Genomic DNA, 7,804 nt, shown 5'->3' with positions numbered 1-7,804 from the left:
GGCCCTAACTATACGATCTGGTGGAGCAACGCCCTAGAGTGGAGCCTAGGTTGCACGGAAGGTAGAAGTGACCATTACCATCAGGCTGCTTGCAATTATTCCCGTTATACGATGAAAAACTGTTGTACTTTTATTGCATTTTATGCTTCTGGCGTTGACTTCTAAGTCCCTAGGTATTCGATCTGGTGGAGCAACGCCCTAGAGAGAAGCCTAGATAGCCCGGAACGTAGAAATGACCATTACCTTCACACTGGTTACAATTATTCCTGTTATACGACCGAAAAACTGTTGTATTTTTAGTGTATCTTATGCTTGTGGCGTTGACTTCTTAGGCCCTAGATATTCGATCTGGTGGAGCAACGCCCTAGAGTGGAGCCGAGGTTGCACGGAATGTAGAAATGACCATTACTTTCACACTGTTTGCAATTATTCATTATATACGACGGAAACGTTGTTGTATTTTATTGTATTTGATGCTTCTGGCGTTGACTTCTAACTCCGTAGCTATTCGGTCTGGTGGAACAACTGCCTATATTGCAGCCTAGGTTGCCCGGAACGTAGAAATGACCATAACCTTCACGTTGGCTGCAATTACTCCTGTTATGCGATTGAAAAACTGTTGTATCTTTATTGCACTTTATGCTTCGGGTGTGGACTTCTAAGTCCCTAACTATTCGATCTGGAGGAGCAACGACCTAGAGTGAAGCCTAGGTTGCCCGGAACGTTGAAGTGGCCATTACGTTCACATTGGATGCAATTATTCGTTTTATAGGATGGAAAAACTGTTGTATTTATATTGTATTTTATGCTTCTGGCGTTGACTTCTTAGGCCCTAACTGTTCGATCTGGTGGAACAACGACCTAGACTGAAGCCTAGGTTGCCCGGGACGTAGAAAAGACCATTGCCTTCAAACTGGTTGCAATTATTCGTTTTATACGATGGCAAAACCGTTGCATTATTATTGTATTTTATGCTTCTGGCGTCGACTTCTTAGGCCCTAACTATTCGATCTGGTGGAGCAATGCCTTAGAGTGGAGCCTAGGTTGCAGGGAATGTAGAAATGACCATTACTTCCACACTGTTTGCAATTATTCATTTTATACGATGGACAAGTTGTTGTATTTATATTGTATTGTATGCTTCTGACGTTAGCGTCTAAGGCCGTAGCTATTCGATGTGGTTGAGCAACGCCCTATAGTGAAGCCTAGGTTGCCCGGAAAATAGGAATGACCATAACTTTCACACTGTTTGCAATTATTCGTTTTATACGATGGAAAAACTGTTGTATTTGTTTTGTATTTTATATTTCTGGCGTTGACTTCAAAGGCCCTAACAATTCGATCTGGTGGCACAACGCCACAGAGTGAAGCCTAGGTAGCCCGGAACGTAGAAATGACGATCCCTTTCACACTGGTTGCAATTACTCCTGTTATACGATGGAAAAACTGTTGTATCTTTATTGTACTTTATGCTTCGAGCTTTGACTTCTAAGGCACTAACTATACGATCTGGTGGAGCAACGCCCCAGAGTGAAGCCTAGGTTGCCCGGAACGTAGAAACGACTATCACATTCACACTGGTTCTAATTATTCCAGTTATACGATGGAAAAACTGTTGTATTTTTATTGTATTTTATGCTTCAGGCGTTTGTCTTCTAAGGTCGTAGCTATTCGACGTGGTGGAACAACGCCCTAGAGAGAAGCCTAGGTTGCCCGGAACGTAGAAATGACCATAAATTTCATACTGGTTGCAATTATTCGTCTTATACGGTGGAAAAACTGTTGTATTTATATTGTATTTTATGCTTCTGGCGATGACATCTTAGGACCTAACTATTTGATCTTGGGGAACAACTTCCTAGAGTGAAGCATATGTTGCCCGGGCCGTAAAAATGACCATCACCCTCACACTGCTTGCAATTATTCCTGTTACACGATTAAAAACTGTTGTATCTTTAATGTGCTTTATGCTTCGGGCGTTGACTTCTAAGGCCCTAACTATTCGATCTGGTGGAGCAACGCCCTAGAGTGAAGCCTAGGTTGTCCGGTACGTAGAGGTGGCCATTACGTTCATATTGGATGCGATTATTCGTTTTATACGATGGAAAAACTGTTGTATTTATATTGTATTTTATGCTTCTGGCATTGGCTTCTAAAGCCCTAACTATTCGATCTGGTGGAGCAACGCCCTAGAGTCAAGCCTAAGTTGCCCGGAACGTAGAAATGTACGTTACTTTCACACTGTTTGCAATTATTCAATTTATACGATGGAAAAGCTGTTGTATTTATATTGTATTTTATGCTTCTGACGTTGGCTTCTAAGGCCGTAGCTATTCGATGTGGGGGAGCAACGCCCTATAGTGAAACCTAGGTTGCCCGGAACGCAGAAATGACCATAACTTTCACACTGGTTGCAATTATTCGTTCTATACGATGAAAAAACTGTTGTATTTGTTCTGTATTTTATGCTTCGGGCCTTGACTTCTAAGGCCCTAACTATTCGATCTGGTGGAGCAACGCCCTAGAGTGGAGCCTAGGTTGCACGGAATGTAGAAATGACCATTACTTTCACACTGTTTGCAATTATTCATTATATACGATGGAAAGGTTGTTGTATTTATATTGTATTTTATGCTTCTGGCGTTGACTTCTAACACCGTAGCTATTCGGTCTGGTGGAACAACTCCCTATATTGAAGCCTAGGTTGCCCGGGACGTAGAAATGACCATAACGTTCACGCTGGCTGCAATTACTCCTGTTATGCGATTGAAAAACTGTTTTATCTTTATTGTACTTTATGCTTCGGGCGTTGACTTCTAAGTCCCTAACTATTCGATCTGACGGAGCAACGCCCTAGAGTCAAGCCTAAGTCGCCCGGAACGTAGAAATGTACGTAACTTTCACACTGTTTGCAATTATCCATTGTATACGATGGAAAAACTGTTGTATTTATATTGTATTTTATTCTTGTGGCGTTGACTTCTAAGGCCCTAACTATTCGATGTGGTGGAGCGACGCCCTAGAGTGAAGCCTAGGTTGCCGGGAACGTAGAAATGACCACAACTTTCACACCGGTTGCATTTATTCGTTTTATACGATGGAAAAACTGTTGTACTTATATTGTATTTTATGCCTCTGGCGTTGACTTCTCAGGCCCTAACTATTAGATCTGGTGGAGCACCGCCCTAGAGTGTAGCCTAGGTTGCCCGGAACGTAGAAAAGACCATTACCTTAACACTGGTTGTAATTATTCGTTTTATACGATGGTAAAACTGTTGTTTTTGTCTTGTATTTTATACTGCTGGTGTTGACTCCTAAGGCCCTAACAATTCGATCTGGTGGAAAAACGCCATAGAGTGAAGCCTAGGTTGCACGGAACGTAGAAATGACCATCACTTTCACACAGGTTGCAGTTATCCTGTTATACGATGGAAAAACTGCTGTATCTTTATTGTATTTTATGCTTCGGGCGTTGACTTCGAAGGCCCTAACTATTCGATCCGATGGAGCAACGTTCTAGAGTGAAGCCTACGTTGCCCGGAACGTAAAAATGGCCATTACTTTCACACTGGATGTAATTATTCGTTTTATACGATGGAAAAATTGTTGCAGTTGTATTGTATTCTATGCCTCTGGCGTTGACTTCTTAGGGCCTAACTATTTGATCTGGTGGAGCACCGCCCTAGAGTATAGCCTAGGTAGCCCGGAACGTAGAAAAGACCATTACCTTTACACAGGCTGCAATTATTCGTTTTATACGATTGTAAAACTGTTGTATTTATTTTGTATTTTATGCTTCTGGCGTTGACTTCTAAGGCCCTATCAATTCGATCTTGTGGAACAACGCAATAGAGTGAAGCCTAGGTTGCCCGGAACGTAGAAATGACCATCACTTTCACTCTGGTTGCAGTTATTCCTGTTATACGATGGAAAAACTGTTGTATCTTTATTGTATTTTATGCTTCGTGCGGTGACTTCTAAGGCTCTAACTATTCGAGCTAGTGGAGCAACGCCCTAGAGTGCAGCCTAGGTTGCACGGAAGGTAGAACTGATCATTACTTTCAGGCTGCTTGCAATTATTCCCGTTATACGATGAAAAACAGTTGTACTTTTATTGCATTTTATGCTTCTGGCGTTGACATCTAAGTCCCTAGGTATTCGATCTGGTGGAGCAACGCCCTAGAGTGAAGCCTAGATTGCCCGGAACGTAGAAAAGACCATTACCTTCACACTGGATGCAAGTATTCGTTTTATACGATGGAAAAACCGTTGTATTTTTATTGTATTTTATGCTTCTGGCGTTGATTTGTTAGGCCCTAACTATTCGATCTGGTGGAACAACGACCTAGATTGAAGCCTAGGTTGCCCGGAACGTAGAAAAGACCATTACCTTCACACTGGTTGCAATTATTCGTTTTATACGGTGGAAAAACCGTTGTATTTTTATTGTATTTTATGCTTCTGGCGTTGATTTGTTAGGCCCTAACTATTCGACCTGGTGGAACAACGACCTATATTGAAGCCTAGGTTGCCCGGAACGTAGAAACGACTATCACATTCACACTGGTTGGAATTATTCCAGATATACGATGGAAAAACAGTTGTATTTATTTTGTATTTTATACCTCTTGCGTTGACTTCTAAGGCCCTAACTTTTCGATCTGGTGGAGCAACGCCCTAGAGTCAAGCCGAAGTTGCCCGGAACATAGAAATGTACGTTACTTTCACACTGCTTTCAATTATTCAATTTATACGATGGAAGAGCTGTTGTATTTATATTGCATTTTATGCTTCTGACGTTGGCTTCTAAGGCCGTAGCTATTCGATGTGGTATGGCAACGCCCTAGAGTGAAGCCTAGGTTGCCGGGAACGTAGAAATGAACATTACCTTCGCACTGCTTGCAATTATTCCAGTTATGCGATAAAAACTGTTCTATTTTTATTGTATTGTATGCTTCTGGCGTTGACTTCTTAGTCCCTAGGTATTCGATCTCGTGGAGCAACGCCCTAGAGTGAAGACTAGATTGCCCGGAATGTAGAAATGACCATTACCTTCACACTGGTTGCAATTACTCCTGTTATACGACGGAAAAACTGTTGTATTTTTAGTGTATGTTATGCTTCTGGCGTTGACTTCTTAGGCCCTAGCTATTCGATCTGGTGGAGCAGCGCCCTAGAGTGGAGCCGAGGGTGCACGGAATGTATAAATGACCATTACTTTCACACTGTTTGCAATTATTCATTATATAGGATGGAAAGGTTGTTGTATTTTATTGTATTTTATGCTTCTGGCGTTGACTTCTTAGGCCCTAACTATTCGATCCGGAGGAGTAACGCCCTAGAGTCAAGCCTAGGCTGCCCGGAACGTAGAAATGACCATAACTTTCACAATGGTTGCAATTATTCGTTTTATACGATGGAAAAACTCTTGTATTTATATTGTGTTTTATGATTCTGGCGTTGACTTCTTAGACCCTAACTATTCGATGTGGTGTAGCAACGCCCTAGAGTGAAGACTCGGTTGCTCGGAACGTAGAAATGACTATCACATTCACACTGGTTGGAAGTATTCCAGTTATACGATGGAAAAACTGTTGTATCTTTATTGTATTTTATGCTTCGGGAGTTGACTTCAAAGGCCCTAACTATTCGATCTGGTGGAGCAACGCCCTAGAGTGAAGCCTAGGTTGTCCGGTACGTAGAGGTGGCCATTACGTTCATATTGGATGCGATTATTCGTTTTATACGATGGAAAAACTGTTGTATTTATATTGTATTTTATGCTTCTGGCATTGGCTTCTAAAGCCCTAACTATTCGATCTGGTGGAGCAACGCCCTAGAGTCAAGCCTAAGTTGCCCGGAACGTAGAAATGTACGTTACTTTCACACTGTTTGCAATTATTCAATTTATACGATGGAAAAGCTGTTGTATTTATATTGTATTTTATGCTTCTGACGTTGGCTTCTAAGGCCGTAGCTATTCGATGTGGGGGAGCAACGCCCTATAGTGAAACCTAGGTTGCCCGGAACGCAGAAATGACCATAACTTTCACACTGGTTGCAATTATTCGTTCTATACGATGAAAAAACTGTTGTATTTGTTCTGTGTTTTATGCTTCGGGCCTTGACTTCTAAGGCCCTAACTATTCGATCTGGTGGAGCAACGCCCTAGAGTGGAGCCTAGGTTGCACGGAATGTAGAAATGACCATTACTTTCACACTGTTTGCAATTATTCATTATATACGATGGAAAGGTTGTTGTATTTATATTGTATTTTATGCTTCTGGCGTTGACTTCTAACACCGTAGCTATTCGGTCTGGTGGAACAACTCCCTATATTGAAGCCTAGGTTGCCCGGGACGTAGAAATGACCATAACGTTCACGCTGGCTGCAATTACTCCTGTTATGCGATTGAAAAACTGTTTTATCTTTATTGTACTTTATGCTTCGGGCGTTGACTTCTAAGTCCCTAACTATTCGATCTGACGGAGCAACGCCCTAGAGTCAAGCCTAAGTCGCCCTGAACGTAGAAATGTACGTAACTTTCACACTGTTTGCAATTATCCATTGTATACGATGGAAAAACTGTTGTATTTATATTGTATTTTATTCTTGTGGCGTTGACTTCTAAGGCCCTAACTATTCGATGTGGTGGAGCGACGCCCTAGAGTGAAGCCTAGGTTGCCGGGAACGTAGAAATGACCACAACTTTCACACAGGTTGCATTTATTCGTTTTATACGATGGAAAAACTGTTGTACTTATATTGTATTTTATGCCTCTGGCGTTGACTTCTTAGGCCCTAACTATTAGATCTGGTGGAGCACCGCCCTAGAGTGTAGCCTAGGTTGCCCGGAACGTAGAAAAGACCATTACCTTCACACTGGTTGTAATTATTCGTTTTATACGATGGTAAACCTGTTGTTTTTGTCTTGTATTTTATACTGCTGGTGTTGACTCCTAAGGCCCTAACAATTCGATCTGGTGGAAAAACGCCATAGAGTGAAGCCTAGGTAGCCCGGAACGTAGAAATGGCCATTACTTTCACATTGGTTGCAATTATTCGTTTTATAGGATGGAAAAACTGTTGTATCTATATTGTATTTTATGCTTCCGGCGCTGACTTCTAAAGCCCTAACTATTCGATCTGGTGGGACAACGCCATAGAGTGAAGCCTAGGTTGCCCGGAACGTAGAAATGACCATCACTTTCGCACTGGTTGCATTTATTCGTTTTATACGATGGAAAAGCTGTTGTATTTATATTGTATTTTATACCTGTTGCGTTGACTTCTAAGGCCTCTAACTATTCGGTCTGTTGATGCAACGCCCTAGAGTGAAGCCTAGGTTGCCCGGTACGTAGAAGTGGCCATTTCTTTCACACTGGATGCAATTATTCGTTTTATACGATAGAAAAACTGTTGTATTTGTTTTGTATTTTATACTGCTGGTGTTGACTCCTAAGGCCCTAACAATTCGATCTGGTGGAAAAACGCCATAGAGTGAAGCCTAGGTTGCACGGAACGTAGAAATGACCATCACTTTCACACAGGTTGCAGTTATCCTGTTATACGATGGAAAAACTGCTGTATCTTTATTGTATTTTATGCTTCGGGCGTTGACTTCGAAGGCCCTAACTATTCGATCCGATGGAGCAACGTTCTAGAGTGAAGCCTACGTGGCCCGGAACGTAGAAATGGCCATTACTTTCACACTGGATGCAATTATTCGTTTTATACGATGGAAAAACTGTTGTATTTATATTGTATTTTATGCTTCTGGCGTTGACTTCTTAGGCCCTAAC

The sequence above is a fragment of the Calliopsis andreniformis genome, unplaced genomic scaffold, assembly GCF_051401765.1.
Source record: "Calliopsis andreniformis isolate RMS-2024a unplaced genomic scaffold, iyCalAndr_principal scaffold0004, whole genome shotgun sequence".
In the NCBI taxonomy this organism is placed as follows: domain Eukaryota; kingdom Metazoa; phylum Arthropoda; class Insecta; order Hymenoptera; family Andrenidae; genus Calliopsis; species Calliopsis andreniformis.
Note: the sequence above shows the minus strand (reverse complement) of the source record.